Source organism: Macrobrachium rosenbergii, unplaced genomic scaffold (assembly GCF_040412425.1).
Source record: "Macrobrachium rosenbergii isolate ZJJX-2024 unplaced genomic scaffold, ASM4041242v1 171, whole genome shotgun sequence".
Lineage (NCBI taxonomy): Eukaryota > Metazoa > Arthropoda > Malacostraca > Decapoda > Palaemonidae > Macrobrachium > Macrobrachium rosenbergii.
In genome coordinates this window covers 3,698,808-3,718,315 of record NW_027100729.1, presented here as the reverse complement: position 1 = coordinate 3,718,315, position 19,508 = coordinate 3,698,808, and the positions used below count along the sequence as shown (strand labels likewise).

At 39.5% G+C, this 19,508-nt stretch overlaps 1 long non-coding RNA gene across 2 annotated transcripts; it reads right to left on the bottom strand.

Annotated features, from left to right (window-relative positions):
• Nucleotides 1-2,939: 2,939 nt before the first annotated feature.
• On the bottom strand, nucleotides 2,940-16,314 carry LOC136838193 (uncharacterized). 2 transcript variants are annotated; one of them, XR_010852885.1, is made up of 3 exons: nucleotides 16,205-16,314; nucleotides 8,670-9,682; nucleotides 2,940-3,515 (listed from the first exon to the last, which is right to left on the bottom strand). It is a non-coding gene; the product is annotated as an uncharacterized lncRNA (long non-coding RNA). The 2 variants fall into 2 exon arrangements; XR_010852886.1 differs by lacking the exon at nucleotides 16,205-16,314 and adding an exon at nucleotides 15,602-15,689.
• Between the last annotated feature and the right edge of the window lie 3,194 nt (nucleotides 16,315-19,508).

Sequence of the window (19,508 nt, the reverse complement as noted above, 5' to 3'; positions counted from 1 at the left end):
GAGAGAGAGATGTTGGTGCACAACCCAGATAAGAAAATGATTCTTGAATAGACTGTGAGGAATAACTCATACTGATGATGAGGATATGAAGAAACTGCAGGAACTGGTGAGAGAATCTGAGTGTTTGAAAGGAGAGTAGATGGATGTCGGGAGAATGGATGATCTGTTTAGCATTTTGGAGTAGATATATTGATGTTGGCAGGATGAGGGAGCAGGTGAGTATGCCCTACACACCAAGGGTAGTTCAGTCATGATACAGCCCCGTTTTTCAGTTCACTGGAAATGCAACTACGTACAAGGGAAAGTGAAATTGTCAAGTGCTACAACGCAAGGAACTAATTTCTCAGATGAAACTCCAGCAGATCCCTGGTAACAGTACTTGCTGATTTCTTCTATGTAGCTGAAACCTTAATACTGGCAGGACTACAGACAGAAAAACCAAGTTTTAATTTTGTTGGGTAGAAATCAAGTTGCAGCCAATGCTGTCGAAAGACTTTCTTTCCAAGATTTATATATGGACGTCTTCCAATGATCCCTCCACAATATCTTTTGCCCAATCGATTTTCGAGTAACAAATGCATACACATCTCCTCCTGCTATGACCAGTGAGTGCCACGGGTATATTAAATCTGTGAGCTTGCATGCCTAACCACTTGAGAAATCAACTAGACCTTATGAATATGGCTCACTTGGTGTTTTTGGGTCGTGACAAGGCCTTCAATATATCATTTTGCGCTGCCAGAGCCCACACAGTAGCAGGAGTTTTCTGTTTTACGAAAAGAAAATTAGAACACTGAATTTTTCTGGGAAGCCTCAGTTCTGAGAATAAGGTCCAAAATGATCCCCAGTCCAGGGAAGTCGGTCATCAAGCGTGTGTCAACCACCTGTTTTGCAAACTAGATGGTAGTCCTCTCTAACTATCTTGTCCACTGGAGATTAAACAAAGAATAATAATTGAAATAATAAAAATCTGGTAAATACCGAGCATTAACTACAGGCACCATCTTAAAATTGGCACAGTTCTCACAGCATTCAGTGATGGCTGCTGCAACTGAAAAGAAAAAGGTGACCATTTTTTCACTGACATCACTGCGCTCAGTTTTCCTCCTATCCTTCAACAGAAACATTTTCGAAGGATATTTTAGGACTGAATTTTGTTTTTATTCACTAGAATCGAATTTTCTCGTATTACTGATACACCATAAAAGTTGTCCTTTTGTTATAAGATTACACATACGAAATCCAGCTTTGTATTGAGACTCGTATTCACATGCAAGTTACCACCTCGAATTCCATCGCATCTGAACGCGAACTAAATACCCAAGAAAACTACGAGAATAATTATTATATATATTGTCAAGATGCCACCTTTCTCTCTACAGTGATCGACCAGACTACTACTACTGGGATTCTTCAATCAGAAACTTCTCCCTTGTGCTGAGTGTGACTTCACATTCACACTTTTGAGTTTATGAACGCTACTTCAACATTTTATCTCGCGCACGTCATCATTTCCGTTTTCTGTTTTGACGAAATATTTACCAAAATGGTTTGCCAGCCCACTTTACTACAGTCTACAGCACACCATCTTGACAAATAATGCAAGAAAAGTGCGTCTTAATCCTTCACGTTTTAGAGTGCAACCTAAGAGCAGATAGATCGACGGGTCAAGCACGCTGACTATATTATATACTGTACAGTACATCACACATGCGAAGCATAGACTAATTCAGGAAGCAGTTTCAGTAAAAAGTACATAATTGAACTTTACTGACAGATGAGTCAAGACTGCAGTGGGAGGAGGAGTGGGGAGCCACTACCCAGTACGCTGGAGACAGAATGTCCATAACAAGGTTCTCGGAATAAACCTTTAGTGATGCAACAGAAACCCTCAAAACTGCCAGTAAAAAAGTCGATTTTCTATCTCATGACATTTCATAAAAGTACATCACTAACTTCTCGTTAATGCATAGGTTATTGAAATAAACAAACTGCATCAGTTGAACATATATAAAACATATTTAGCACGACAAATCGGACAGTAAGTATCATACCAGAATCAGATCATGGATGAAATAAGGTTCATATGAACAATTAATGATTCAGTGCAAATGTGAAGGGTGGGGGGAGGGGTCGACTGGCTTCAAGAATGAACTAGGGATGCAGTTCCTGACCCTCTTCGCCTTTTGTGATTCAAAAAGACATTTCTGGTAAAAATTTGAGCTTTCAGTCCTGTGTAAATTTGATAGCCTATTCCAATTTTATATAATACTCTGACTTCCTAATGAACACCTCAATATTCTTTGGAAGCTTCTGGACTTTGAAGTCAAAGGCTCCTTTGGTGGGTTTGTTAATTATGAATAGGGTTCTTCAGCCAGTGTTTATTGTAAAAATGACTTATGCCATTTTTTACCGAAAATTTGCACTCGTAATGACCCTGGAGTTACGAACAGATTAAATAATGGGCTTTTTAAAAAAACGTTTAAATTAAACTCACCGAGGTCAGTCGATGACTGCTGCCTGCCCTGTCATGCATGAATGGTGAAGAGCAGCAATCTGCCTCCTCCTCCTCCTCCTCGACGTCAGTTCACAGACTTGGGTGTTCGAGTGGTTCCGGTCCCTCCCCCTTCCTTTCCATTCCAACTGAAGTCGTTGCAGTACATACATAAGGTCAGTTTGATAGATGCCAGTCCGTGAACATACAGTTTCAATGCTGGAACCGATTTCTTCAAATATTTTCGAGTTACTTTTTATCACAAATGAAGCCTTTGCATTAAATTGATGGACACATCAATTGTGTTATTTTCTTTCTAATATTTTATTATTATTGATAATTTTCATGGCCCTTCATTCATCTGCATTAATAGTTTCAGTTTTGTTTTAATTTTCTTTTAAATGGCAGTGCAGTGTACAGTGACCTCATTATGTATCAGTGTCAGTTATTCTGTTAAAAAATACAGCCTCGTCTGTCACAACTAGGTTCATTTTCCTATCGATAGGAAACAAGATCTTGACGTAAACTGTAATGGAGAAGACTGCTAAGAATACCTCAGGCATTCAAGAAATGAAAAGAAATTTGCCTCCAAGTAACCTATCTATATTTACAATAGTATTCACTATTTAAGTGTCCTCGGTTTACAACCTGTAGTAAATATATCATAGGCCGAGACTCACTTTATCTTGAATCCCTTCTTAGTGGGTCCTGGTTAAGCTGTTCCCAAAAACTGACTGAGGACAGCTTTCACTTCAGAGGTGAATGTCCCTTTCGTGTTAAAACAACACGGTTCCAATAATGGACGGCGTAGCCAATTTCTCTTTCTTAGGGGCATTCCTTGGTCCTCCCTCTGTTAAGGACTGGGTCCAATGATATTATGACAATGACCGCATCTGGAATTTATTTTTAAAGAGAGTATCTTAAATGACTCGATTTGTGATTTGTATCAAACTGGCCTTTTTGTGAATGCACTGAAATGACTTGAATCGGAATGCCTGTAGACCTTGAAGCCAAAACTTCTCTGAAAAAGATTTTCTACATTAATTACTTCTAGGAAAAACTCCGACACAGATAACAGTTATAAATGGATAGGTCTCCAATAAAAAAATGTGACTACATAATTCCTCAAGTGACACAGTTACGAGTCAGTGAGAATCGCCAATTGTTCTTTATTGTGTTGCAGTCAAGTTTCTGGAATTTTTTTCACGGTTCCTTTCTGATGAGTGTCAGGCAAAATGTCTAAATACCAAGAAGCTATGTCCGATGCAACTGACAATAATTACACTTACCAATTTATGATACTGGAAGCGAGATTTTAAAGTCAAATCATTCAGAATCTCAACACACTGACAAGTTCTAATAGAATGGTATCTTAAGTGTATTTCCTTCATAAAATGCTTTTGACAGATACACTTGATACCCAGTGTGTCAAGAATTAGCACAGTTTGACGCAATACAATATGACGGCGTGTTGAGCTGGAACGGAGAGTACGTATCGAAGAACGCCGTTAGAGATTCGGGCGTTGCACTCAAAGTGTTCTGTGGACTTTTACCAACAATCCTGGACTGTGAATTCTACCATCAATATGACTGACCTCGACTAAATGATGACCTGACATCAGTCATGACTAATGTGACTGATTGAAGCAGTCTTCTCTCTACAGAAGTCCTATGGAGTATAACTGAACTGAATATACAGTATGTCAGTATTATACGTTCCCACTTCATGATTTTTTTTTTTTTACAAAATTCGACTGACTTACTAAAAATAATAACAATGTCCCCTCTTGTCTACAATGACGCCAGATAAAGATTCCTACCGGTAAAAAAAAAAAAAAAAAAAAAAAAAAACAGTAAGGCTGGTGAGTAACACAGCCATATTGTGATTGTCACTCAACATATCCGAAGTACAGTTCCCCATTTGTAAAAGAAAAAGAAAAAACTAAAGCTAGCATTCTAAAACGAACTAAAGCAATGGCGAGATATACCGTCGTCAACATACATCAAATGATAGTGAGAAGTGATGCGAGTGAAGGAATTACCTCAATGCCTTCAAATATCGGTGGAACACCTTCAGTTTGACAAGCAAACAGACAGTGACCCCCTATATCAATCCTATAAGCTGTAGGTCCCGTTGCTAGGTAATCAATTGGTTCTTAGCCACGTAAAATAAGTCTAATCCTTGGGGCCAGCCCTCTCTCTCTCTCTAGGAGAGCTGTTAATCAGCTCCTCTGTGGTCTGGTTAAACTAAGATATACTTAACTGACCTGTGAGTTGCCGCAAAGACATGCCTAGTGCTTTTTATACTCACGAATAGTTACCTACATTTAGTGTGGAGCAAATGGTTCTTCTTCTAACGATGATACTAATAGTCCTAATATTTCTCTCTCGCTGTAAAATTCAGTCCTTAGTATTCAAGGCCATTCACATAGATTTCAAGTGGCGACTGTCAACCATAAACCCCGCTTTCAAAATGATTAAAATGACTGGTCAGCTACGCATAAACAATGACAGAAACTACAGGTCTTACAAGCAGTCACCAAAGGGTATAGAATTCCTGCTGAAAGCCACTCTTCTATAATAATAATAATAATAATAATAATAATAATAATAATAATAACAACAGAGGCTTATGCATCCCTTCAAAACATCATCCAAAAACAGGATGATTAACCCACCAGCGGCATACAATAAATCCAGCGTATACCCGTGAGAACAGCAATTCTAGAAACAAAAGCGTCAAATGGGAACACCCTTCTGTGGAGTGCTGTCTCGTTCTGTCCACCTTACTGGACTTGCACCTATCGACATAAGCAATATTGGGGCATTCCTGCTTAATCATCTATAGTAGAATCCCATAGAATTGTTGATGTTAAATTTTTTCCTTCAATAGGCTACTAAGCGCAGGATTGTCTCAAGTGCGCATTACCTTTAAAAGCATATAAAAGCTCAAATGGCAACAACATTCACAGTGTTGTTGTTTTAAACTGCCATTTTTCTTAATAATATGAGCTACCACAGGAACTTCAAATCAGATCCCAGACAACGGATTCTTCACTTGATTCAGTCACATCATCCCAGACGGAGGAAGGAACACTTTTCTGTTGACCTTCGATCGCTGTGCAGTAAAGGGGGTGAGGCTGAAGGCACAATAATATGGTTTATTTATTTATCCTTCAGTCAATATGATGGGTAGGCTACTTAGGGAGAGCAGATCCTATTTTAATAATTTGCTTATATTTTTATTTATTGATTTGTTAATTTATCTTTTTCTGATAACTGATTCCCTCTTTCTGTATTTCCCGTTACTTCCTCTTACTTCTTTCCAATGGACACCTTCATATTCTTTGAAAGCTTGAATTTCAAGTCAATGGCCCCTTTAGCGGGCTTGTAAAGTCACCACATCGACGCCAGCGGAATGCTTCGAAGGCGTCATTAATTAAGTCTCCGCTGAGCAAGTTTTCTTTGGTGACTTCCCACTTTCTTCACACTCAATTAGTCACGCCTAAAACGTGCCAGGTCACGCATTTTCTACCATTTTAACTTTATACGTATTTGTACAAATGTCACACATTATGTATCGTATGTTTCTTCATCTACAGGCATCAAGACTGTATCCATATTGAAATTCTGTATGTTTTGTATTGTAAATTGTACTCGTTCACTGCATATTATTGTTAATTGTTTTGACCTCGGGTCACAGTCAATTTCATTGTCTTCCGCGGTCCGGCGTCAGTCGGCCGCTATATAAACTGCCTGGATCTGTAATAAAGTACACATCCATACTGCTAAAAACCTTGAAAGGTAGCAGAAACTGCCCACTCAAGAGAGAAATCAAGAAAAACATTGAGCTTCATGAGGAATTAGACCCCCCCAAGACATATGCTGGCGACCTCCTAGCAGCCTTAAGGAGAGTAGGGATGCAAAATCAAGCAGCTGCAATCAAGGAAGACACGCCAATCACAGAGTACAAAGAACGAGCACCCTGGGAGCCTGAACTGTTCAAGATAAACTTTACAGTCCTCCCTGTAAGCAAAGAAGCATGCACTGCTCAACAGCTAAATCTTGCAGCCCAAGAGGCAATCAGGAAAACTGCAGCCACAAATGAATATTTTACAGATGGATCAGTAGATCTCAGCATCCCAGCAGCAGCAGCAGGAGTCCACTCAACAACCCTCAAAGGATGCTGGAGGCTCTCTGACAATGCCTCCACTCTACAAACTGAACTGATTGCCATTGCAAAAGCTCTAGAAGACTCTCAGCATATGCAAGGAAACACAACAATTCATACTGACTCAAAAGGAGCACTACAAGCTATAACAAAAGGAAAACATCAGACTTCTATCAAGCATATAGGCAATTGCAAGCCTCCACCAAAACAGGAACAGGGAAATAACATTAAACTGGATTCTGAGCCATGGGGAATCAAGGAAACGAAGAAGCAGATTCTCTAGCAAAAGTGGGTTGCCACACACCAACGTTAGTATCAAAATCAGCCCTCACTCACACAACTGAAAAACAAGGCAGCAGCACACTGCCAACTACAGGAGGAAAGCAAAGTCAGAAGAGCTGTTTTCGGTGGTTCAAAACCGCCAAATGGTACATAGACACCGTAAACCTAAAACCACAATATAACCAAAGACATGTCACGGGCCCTAGCAGTCATAATCCATCGGCTAAGGCTAGGATACCTGTGCACATGGCAAAGAATAGTAAACAATCCTCAACCATGCAAGTACTGTGAAACAATCCCAGAAGAACCCCTGGAACTACCTTCTTGACTGTACAGAAACAGAACAGCTAAGAACAAGTTATGAAGGTAATGAAAGAACAGCTACCCAAATAACAAAGCACATACTGACAAACATCTATGAATTTGCAGGCTTCCTACGCTCCTACCCACCACCAAGATAACTCAAGAATCCATACCTTAAACCACCCACCCTCCTTCCCTATTCTTAAATCAGACTCAACAGACGACCCAGACAACAAATAAAAATCCATACCATTCATCTCTAAATACTGACTTTAGAAATCACCCTTCCCCTATCATTCCATCCATCACAATCAACACCCAACAAATACACAAAACACATACAGACACAAGAATTAGGACTGGACAAGGAATATGGCTTTGGATCACCACGAACTAGCATACTAGCTACCTGTGCCTACTACTCAATTCTTCTCTCTTCCATCTGTTGGCCTCTCCCACTAGCCAACACTCACTGCTATCATACTTTTATCCTCATCTGATGGGTACCTTAGGCTTCAAAGAGGTTGCAACCTTGCCTGTTAAACCTTTTCATTTCAAAATTTCACCCCCACCAAAATCACTTTCATGTATCATAATCAAGTTTTCATTAACCTACCCATCTCACAGACTCATCATCAACATATAGTTACGGGCTGCTCTAGAAGCAAGAGCCCGTGCTGGCACAAGGCCAGCTAAATCTAAAACAACAACAACAACGTAATAAAGTAGCAGTAACTTTTACCTGCTCGTTACTTTGACACCTCTTACAGGCTTGTTCCATATGAAAAGGTTTCTTCATCTTCTGAATAATAATAATAATAATAATAATAATAATAATAATAATAATAATGAGATGCTGTCATAAGAACGACATAGTGGGAGTCTCTTAGTAACAATGGTCTCTATAACTGTGGTCTATGAAGCAGCGAATGGCAGGAAGAAATGTCCTACTTAGAGCAGCACTTTACATGGAAGCGCAGCCTATCTCACTTTCATAGGCAGATTTTGTAAACAAATCGGAGGCACAGGATGAATAACTGCATATAATTTACTCAATACGTCAAACTCAACATTCAGCATGGAATCTGAAGCAGAGCTTAAATGGAACTGGGTTCACAAGAATGTTCCTTCCTGCATGGCCCTGTCATTGCATAGCCTATTTAAGATAGACACTTCCGGTCAAAAGTTTATACTTCAGTCCTGCGTAAATTTTCAACCTGCATGTTTCTCTCATAGGTTTCATGCAGTTATATAAGAACTATATATAAAACCTTCAGTAAGGTCAGTGTTTATGGCAAAAAGGATTTATGCAAATTTCACTAAACGTCAATATTTTGGGCCTCAGGTCGAACCTTCAGTTATCAACGTTATGATGGGTCTCTTTTCCTTAAGGATTATCTAACCATATGAAAATCTTACCCAGTTCAATCGTCGACTCCTGCCCTTCTGCCACGAGTGATGAATACCGTCCTCCCTCGGCGTAAGTTACATATTTAGGCGTTAAGTGGTTCCTGGTTCCTGGTTCCTGGTTCCTCCTCCTCCTCCTCCTCCGTCGTTTTGGTACGAACAAAAGTCGTTCCAGTACATCCATAAAACCAGTTCGATACTATTCAGTTCGTTACTTCTCAAATCATTTCAACACTAAGACTGATTTCTTCAAACATTTACGAGTTTTATCATGGAAACTGTCGTGGTTGCGTTATATTTATCGGCACTCCCCCCCCCCCCCAACACACACCTACAAACAATTATCTCTTGCAACTTAATCGAAGTTTACACATTTCAGATAATATCTAGTTCGTTTTGCAACTGTCATCATTACTTGTTAATTATCTATTTGTATTATCCATAATAAATTCGTCATTCCAATCCAATAACTACCTTAACATTCCGCGATGATTTCGCAATTATAAATCTCTGAGGGTATAGTAATCAATTTGCTTACTGATTTCTCGATATCTCTACTCTGCTACGAAGAAACAGGTGATTACTGAGCACGCTTAGGCAAATGGTACCCAAAGACGGACTGACGACCGCGGTTACTCAGAGGCGGAGTCTCTCTCTCTCTCTCTCTCTCTCTCTCTCTCTCTCTCTCTCTCTCTCTCTCTCTCTCTCTCTCTCAAACACTGGTCACTTCAAAGCAAACGAAGCTCTGGCAACAACAGACCGCGTATAGGCTACAGCAGATTTCGCTCTACTGAGGGACATAGCCTCGTTCTCAGCTAATAGACTGGGTTAACGGATTATGAAATTCTCTACACGGAATTAGCATCAGCAATCAAATCTGTTACACTCCTGTCTGTCTCATTCAGTAATCGAGTGACTTGAGCGATCTGTGGAAGAACCCCTGACTTGTAGTATCGAACTGTCTTCACGGATGCACTGAACCGACTTCTATCGAAATGACCGCAGCCCCTGAAGTGAAACCCCGTCTGGAAACAAAAATATACCTACATTAATTACTTATAAGGGAAAAGTTTGACACAAATGATGACATAAGGTTAAAACTACAAAGGAATTGAACTAGTTAATTCTTCAAATGATATAAACTTTGGGGCAATGAAAACCACTCGATTTTTCTCTTCATAAATAAATGACATCGCGTATCATAACCTAAGGAATGTTTAATTACCATTCAGTAATGACTAATGCAACTGATTAATTGTTCTGCTACCAGTTCCTGATATTAAAAGCGACTGACCCATTCTAAAGAAAACAGTGTGCCGTTTCCTTCTTGAAATGCTTTTGTGAGGAGGCATTCTTCAAATCCAGAGCGTCAACATACATCTGGCAGCCTTCATTTCAACCATCACTTAACACAATGAAATGAAACTGTGTACCACAACATTTCACATTCAAAAAACAAACTTACATTAATGATGAGACGCTACAGAGAGCATGAACATTTTCTTGAGATATTTCCTGTGCTTGGCAGTCAAAGGCAGTCCCCCCCCCCATCTTTTGAGCTAAATTTAATATTTATTTGTCAGTAACACAGAAATGGAAGCTAGTCCCATGAACGAACGCTGGACAGCCTTTGATCAACCCTGAATATGACTATTGGCTTCACAGGTTATACAAAAAGATCAGTAACATTACCAGTTCTATTTCAATCTCCCTTCCCCCCATTTCAAAGACAAAACAAGTAAAAAAATGAACCGAAGTTTCTTGAGGGCAATCGAGTTTTATGTACAGCGTAGGCTATAATACTGTACGGAACTTTCAGCCACGGCCCATGAAAACTCTAAGCCACAGCCCACGAAACCCAGCCACTGTCCAGTGTTGGCCTGTGTTGTTGGTACCTATATCGTTGCAGACGCACGATCATGGCAAACCTTAACCATAAACAGAATAAAAACCATTGAGGAGGCTAGAGGGGAGGCTGCAATTTAGTCTGTTTGATGATTGGAGGGTGGATGATCAACATAGCAATTTGCAGCCCTCTAGCCTCCTCGGCAGTTTTTAAGATCCGAGGGCGGACAGAAAAAGTGCTGACGGACAGACAAGTAGCAGCTATCTCCTGAATAGTTTCCTTTCACAGAGAACTAAAAACCATTCTTATCATCAGTCAAAAGAGTTAAAAGTGGAAAACACTTCGAGTTTCAAGACTTCATTCAGCCAGACTAAACTCTCCTCGGAAGAATCTGACCTTCTTTCGCTCAACACATGAAATGTAGGAATAGACTTTATGAACCTTCTAATGACCTCTGAAAGTATATACTGTAGTATCACCTTGATCCGGCTTTGGTATGTGTCTGTAAATAGAGCAGAACGCGTCCACGCATTTTGTTGGAAATAGCTGCGTTCTGCTCAGAATCATTTATATGCATTTGCCAGAAATGGTGAATCCCACCACTTAAATGCTTTGCTTGGGCTAAAATGATACCTATATTAGAAACTACAGTTATTGGAATGGAATGAAATATGTAAAAGTGATGCCAAACCCTTTCAGTAAGCAGGTCAAGTCCAATGTATAGGTGATGCCTTTCTCTCTCTCTCTCTCTCTCTCTCTCTCTCCAGTGATTAGCCCAACAGAAAGGAAGCATGGCTCATCCCACATCACGTCACTCCACCCACATGACTCAAAAAGGAACTCGATTGGTCAAGAAATCCCTCTGATGCGATTCAGGGAAAAAATTGCTGTCGCCCGTCCTCTCTCTCTCTCTCTCTCTCTCTCTCTCTAACAGCTTCTTCATCTACCAAGGTTGCCAGATGTATGAAGTTTACATGGATAATTTAATATACAATATATATATATATATATATATATATATATATATATATATATATATATATATATATATATATATATATATATATATATATATATATATATATATATATATTATATATATATATATATTATATATTTATATATATATATATATATATATATATATATATATATATATATATATATATATATATATATATATATATATATAATATATATATATATATGTATATGTGTGTAATCTTAGTATATTCACGCTAACCTATTTCAGGTGCCAAATTGCATGACGAGAAGCCCTACGTCATCCACACTTGGCTTGAGAGAGAGAGATTGATTTATGGTTATTAAAACTGGTTACTGACGAAGTAAGGAAGCTGAATTGAACTGAACTCTTATCTATACCAGCACGTCTCTCTCTCTCTCTCTCTCTCTCTCTCTCTCTCTCTCTCTCTCATAATCCAGCCAAATCTCTTTGTCATCACAGACAAATAAAATAACACAGCATAAATTTATACCCGAGGTCCCACATTTCCTTAGGCAGCCATTAGGCAAGAGCCCGTGCCGATACGAGGCCAGCTTAATCCAAACCAGCCACCAATCGAAAATGCCCAGTCCAACATCTGGACGATTCCCATATGGCAGTGGGCCTACCTAATCAGATCTTGAATATGAGCCGCGGAGAGGGACTACTGCAGAAGTGGCCCTCAAGGGTCTCCTGTACCCCCACCCACCCTCTGGAACAATCAATGACAGGGTCACGCCCACACCTAGAGATAGACCCACGAAGGCTCTTCCTACTGTCACCAGGAAACGAAAGACAGAACAGTGGAAGGAAGGAAGGATGGAAATAAATCGACCCAAAGACCCAGGGAATAGAAGACTGTGGCTACACACTCACCTGCACTCAGTAGGAACAGACAAACACACACACACACACATACGCCCACATTACACAGAATACAGGCGTTAATGAATAGCAGAAACTGGACTAAAACGCCCTACTCTTGCACAACAGTGATCGACCCAAGGGTTTCCTCTGTCAACTTGATCAAAGCTGGTACAAGACTGTATATGATTCCTCAACCCACAGTCAGGAAGGGAGGAAGGAAGGAAGGAAGGTCACCACTTCACCAAAGGCGACGGGAAGGCGGACACGATAACCAGTTAAGGGGGATATTAAAATGAATTTGATGGGTCTACCATTTTATACAAAACGCGTTATGTACAATTAGTAAAGCGATGACATAACAGTTTCACAAGAGGCAAACTGCTCATATTTGGCCAGACTTGCCACTAAAGGAACACCTGGCGTCAGTATTCCGACTGACATCATCACCACTCAGCCACAACAGAGCACCAGACAACAGCAAGCGCCTGCACTTGTCTAAAACATCAGACTTCTTCAACAACTGGAAAACATGATAATTACGAATGAATTGGCAACTGATGCCAACATAAAAAGCAGGAGTTGATCTGAACACGTTAAACGAAGCAATTGTTTTCAAAACATACTTGAACTCCTGAGATGTGCCTGAGAAGCCAGTCAGTGTGATCAACGTTTAGCACAATGACAAAACCACAAAAACACTGCACTCATTGCCATGACAACAGCCTCTCCCGTGTGATGGCTTAGTCGAAGCTATCAGCTACGACAAGTGATCACACAAATGAGAGCATTAATGGAAAAACTAAACGTCTCGTGAAATTTGATGAAGCTCCCTATCTGAACAGACTGTCTGTCTGGTCTGGTTGATATCCACTGTTATGGACGATAGCTAAAGGTTCCTGAAAAGAATTTGCCAACTGGATAGGCTACAACGTCTGGGCTGGTCTGTGGACGATACAGAGAGGAAGGGAAGGATTAACAGAAATATGAACAACCTAAGTAGGGAACGAATTGTATTGCAAACCGCGCGCCCAAAAACCTGAGAGAGAGAGAGAGAGAGAGAGAGAGAGAGAGAGAGAGAGAGAGAGAGAGGGCGTGTTGGAGGAGGAATCTCATGTGAATCATGAAAATGCGGTCGAGATACATCTAATTCTTTGTACCCCAAATTTCCTTTAAATATTTTATTAAACACTATGAAGAAAAGTCTTTTCTTGACAACCTCGGACCCCATGAGACCCTTAAGAACCAATAAGACCCAGTCAAATGCAATCTAAATGTCTCCTCTCTTTTTATAGGACTAATCATCTCAGAAGATGGACAGCCCATGACAAATTTCAATATTTGTGCAAAAACTCAGTGGAATCCATTTGGGTCTTAATATGTCTGACGGGGTCCCTTGAAGACGCCATTTGAATGATCATTTTGATGCCAATTGAATAATAATTTTGACGCCAATTGAATGATAACTTTGATGCCAACTGAATGATAATTTTGATGCCAATTGAATGATAACTTTGACGCCAATTGAATGATAACTTTGACGCCAACTGAATGATAATTTTGATGCCAATTGAATGATAACTTTGATGCCAATTGAATGATAATTTTGACATAAATTGAATGATAATTTTGACACCAATCCGAACGATGATTTTGACACCAATAAGATTTAATTTGAACGGCAACTCCTGGTTGCTGGGCGTTTCAGTAATTGTAAACAAACATTTAAGGACGAAAATTCATGCAATATACTTTGTACAAACGTCGAGCACTAGGGACTCTCTGCCAGAAGTTTCATATTGGTTTTGATTTCACGGAGTATTCAGCCAGTAACTTCAGGACGTGAATGATATTGTGGAGCCTCAGAGCTACAGAATGGAGGAGGCGGCGGCATGTACAGAACTCAGGGGGCAGACAGGGCTTGGCATTGGGAGGAGGCTGTACTGGATCCACACGCAGACATCATTTTTGTGATATTTGTTCGTAAATCAGTACGGATACTTTAGCATTGACTTTTGACCACAGAATATGTCCTGTAGCTGTTTCTTGGATTTACTATGTATTGTATCAAATTCCACTTATTCATTTTTATGAAGTAATTTAACAGCCGCGACTGTACATCAAATTGCATCAAATGGCGGTGGTATTAAAACAAAAATGTGTTTTCCCGTCAGCTGTCAAGAATAGCCTACTAAGAATACCCAGCATGAAAAACTTGGAGAATAGTCTCTATTCTTCCTTCTCGATAAATGATGATACACACACACACAATATATATATATATATATATATATATATATATATATATATATATATATATATATATATATATATATAATATATATATATATATATATATATATATATATATATATATATATATATATATATATATATATATATTATATATATATATATATATATATATATATTATATATATATATATATTATATATATATATATTATATATATATATATATATATATATATATATATATATATATATATATATATATATCTATATATATATATATATATATATATATATATATATATACTGGAAGATCAATTTTACAAGACGTTGCCCCCATCCATAAAGGGTTTTCCAGGAGAACCATCATAAATGAGATTAAGTGATTTCAATTCGTCAAATATACCAAGAGAAAACCTTTAAACATTTCAAACAAGATACCTGAAGAGCACACAATGAAATGGTAATTTATCCGGCCGTCAGTCTAGAGTGAACGTTTTAATCTTTATTTCAACGACGGTCGACAGAGCAATATTAGTTTTCATCACTTGAGGCCCGACTGTCGGGAACGCAAGTCTATTTTCCTTCATTACAGAACACACAGTCGGGGGAATCACTCCAGCCATGCCATCGACTTCTATCTCATAGCAAGCACTACTTGTTGGACTAAATGAGGACCTATGAAAGTTCTGTAAAGATACAAACTTAAACCCAGGGTTTTCATCCTACTGCCTAAGCACTGTGATCGCCCTCTTTAAAAAAAGATTACTATTCCATAAATCACTCATCATTTTCCTATAAGCAATGTTACTGGAACTCCTCGAGTCCAGTTTCTCTACTGGAAACGGTGGGAAGTGCAACCATTTCTCTGGGGAGCTTACAACTGAAGACGAAACACCTCCGAAACTTTATCATTCAAGATAGAAAACCAGTGACCTCCGTCGCTCGGAGGACGGACCCAAACCACAGCAAAACCTACCTTTTTCACAACAGCGTCCCAGACAGGTGGAAAAATCTTTCGAATATTGCTGACAATCCCTTGCCTTGACGGCCTAACCACAGTCATAACACTGCACTGCCTTTTCCAGTCTTCCCGAAGTTCCGGCTGCCTGTAACACCCCTGGACTCTGGACCAATAAGAAGCGTCCGTGATCTTCCTTTTCCGAACAAATGAGGAGGAGGAACCGAGCTCTGATTGGCTGAATAACAGAGGCTTCTTTCCAGCTGACGCTATACATTACTGGGGAAACACCGTAGCGTGAAAACCGTGTGAAAAATCAATGCATTGGACCCTCAACATAGAGGCTGATAAAAGACGTTTCATTTCATATCTGATGCTTGACTGAGCAGGAAGTTCAAGTGAAGATGGGCAGTTTGACCTGGAAAGTGCATTGGTGCACCTCAGGCAAGGAACCAGTACGAAAGGCCACTACACAGATGCCATGGATTAGCTCAACGATGTATTCCCATGCAGACAAAACTATTTTAAACGCCGTCTTTCTTAGTCAGGAAGGTCACAAATACGATGATATGTAGTAGACGAAAAAAAATATATAAGTTTTAACTCCTTGACCTGGGTTACCTGCTGCATCTGAACGTCCATATGAACCACCAACATTTTTGGCAATCAGACTGAGATGGTAAATGATCCTCTCCCAGAGGGGAAGTCGGTTTGACGAATGAACCATCAACTGTCAACCCACATCAAATACAGTCGTCACGACCAACAGGTGAGGCGCTGAACGGCCTCTTAGGAAAAAACCTGGAAACAATACAGGTCAAATCACGAGAGTTTTCCTGCTGTCAATAACTGAACTAAATTCTGCTTTCATGTGACAAGCGCTGTGCAGGAGTTCAGTGTCACTGCAAAACTTGCATTTCTCAGCCAATAACATGTTTCCATTAACAGCGTTACACAGTGCGCACGCGCGCTATAATCCAGCTTCTTTTCCATAATTATGTCTCCTCTCTCTCTCTCTCTCTCTCAACAAACACTGCTTCTCCTGAAAGTAGCCTAATGTGCTGTTTACATTAAAGACTTTGCGCTGTTTCGTATTTTGGAGGCAAAATACGAAACAGCTGCAAACTGGAGGAAGCACAAAAACGCTGTTAAATAAAAAAAAAAAAGGTTGCAATGCGCCATACACCGCCAGAGAAGGCGCTCATGTGACCAGTTTCATTGCAACTCCTCGTCAGGCGTCTGTACGCAGGAGTGGACCCCTGAAGAGACTGTGAAGGCTTTTCAATAGAAGAGAACAACTGAGGTTTGGCTTTGAGCCTTTGATTGTAATATATGTGCGGTATTTACTGAGTCATCAGTTCTGTCAAATGAGTATAGCCTGGGCAGGTTACGCAGTATCAAAACGGTCAAGAAACGGGTGTTTAACGAGAAAAAACTTCCCACGGAGGATTAGTTTGCGCCAACAGGTACGTACATCTCTAATAAATATATACATACATACATATGCATATATACATACATACATACACACACGCGCACATTTACATTAATTCAGTCTTACTCGGGTATATAGAAGCAGCTCCAAAGTAATGTGGAATGCCAAGAAAAAATATTTTTTTCTCTAGACATCACATTTTACTGTGGAATTTTCACACACACAAACACACACACACAATTCCCCATTTGTAAACAAAACGACTAGATCCAGCATTCTAAGACAAACTAAAGCAATGACAAGGAACTACATACTAAGCCGCTTTATTTACGAATGATCCGAGGTCCCATCGTTAACCTAATTCTATGAACATTGTGAGACACTATACTGGGCAGAAATGAGAGTGAAGGGATTTTCTCAACGATTTCCAATGCTGGTCAATTGAGCAATGACCCTACATATCATTCCTCTGACCTGAAAGATGTCGCCAAGATAGGTCTAATGCTCTCTATAATATAATGATTGGTTGTCCACATTCTTCAGTGTGGAGCAACAACTCTTTTCCTAACGATAATAGCCTCCAGGAATGCATCCCTGGGTGTTTGACTAGCCGCCCCCTCCGTCGTCAGTAAACAAAATATTTCTCTCCCACTGCGTGAATTCTATCAACCTATTTCTATAAAAGAACTGTATATTAAACCTTCAATAAGTATTTTTTGAACTCGTCTCCAAACTTGAGCGATCGACAGGATTTTTTTTTCTACTTTCTAACTAAAAAAAAAAAAGGAAACTTTGCGAGTTCAAGTGTCGACTGCTGCCCTGCCATGAATGTCCAACAGCTTTCTCCTCGATGTCAGTTTACATATTTTGATGTTAATAGTTCCTGGTTCCTCCTCCTCCTCCTCCTCCATCGTTTTGGCACAAACTGTAGTCGCCTCAGCACATCTGTAAAGACGATTCGATACAACCCACTTCGTTTCCACTTGAACAATATTAACACCAACTGGCATCATTTTCTTCAAACATTTACAAGGTTCTTTCTTTTGAATAAAAACTGGCACATCGGCGTCGTTCAAGACGCACAAAAATGTATCCCCAACTAAACTGAAGTCTGCCTAACATGTAACAATTACGTTTTACAAATAAACCTGACGCCAAATTTATTACTTATTGATTTTTCTATGATTCTTACTAATTACTAATTTTATCACTTTTTGCTCTTAACAGTTTCGTGATTCTAATTTAATAACAGCATCTTAACATACCGTGAATTTCTCAAATCTAAATTTCTGAGTCTAAAGTTCATTTACCGATTTCGCATTACAAATTTACTACAGTAAAAAGGGCCAATGGTTCCTAAAGATGGACCGCGGCGACAATGTTTACTCCAGAGCTGAATGTCGCACTAACAACTCAAGAAGATTTCAGAACAATACATTTGCCATAATGGAATGGAATATAATATACTGTACAATAGACCAGTGATTTTCGTCAGTAATCACATCTATTATTTTTTTTCTGTTTTATTCAGTAATCTAATAAAAAAACTAGTGAGCTGTATAGAACTGTCTTGAGGGATGTACTGAACAGACTTGAATCAAAATGGTCGCAGTTGTTGAAGTGAAACCTCGTCTGGGAAAAATATTCTACATTAGTTGCTTATTATGAAAAAAGTTTTATGCAAATGAATTTGCAAAAGAATTGTACCATAGAGTAATTCCTCAAGTTCTGGGCTCTGAGGCATTGTCGGCCACTCAATTCCTCTCTTCATAACACGTGACAGGAATGTTGAGGTGCACTGAACAATGCCAAGCGCAGATGCTTAATTGCTCTGTTAGCAGTTCGTGATATTAAACAAACGCGGCTGACCCTTTCTAAAAGAACGGTAAGCATTTTCTTTGCTTGGCAGTCAAAGACAGGCTCCTCCTCCTCCTCCTCCTCCCTCGTGACTCCATAGACTAGACAAGTTCTTTACTGATCAGCATATATTTGTAACCAATACTGAGACAGACGCTTGTCTATTCAGCCACCAGCGGAAAGAATTGCTCGAACCTGATGAGCTTCAAACCTGAATGTCACCTTTCACTTAAAACTCTACAACTTTGCTGGTAACATATGTTCAGTTATATTTCAGTGCACGCTTCACTCATTCTAATGAAAAAAAGGCACTGAACGTCAGTCCAGTCATTTAAAACTGGAAAGCACTTTCACAGCTGATAAGACACATGCTGGAAACCACTTTAGGTTTCAAGACTGCTGGCGAGACTGAATTCTCCTTTCAAAAACATTGATATCTCTTCTCAACACGTGAATTGCAGGACCATGACTTTATTGGCCTCCTGATAACCTCTTAAAGTATATATCACCTCGATTCGGCTTTGGTCGTGTACGTAAACCGAGCAGATGATGTCCACGCACTTTGCTCGAAATGCTACCTGTCTTTGACTCAAAGTGTTGTGTGTGCTTTTGCCAATCATCCTTTACCCTGAA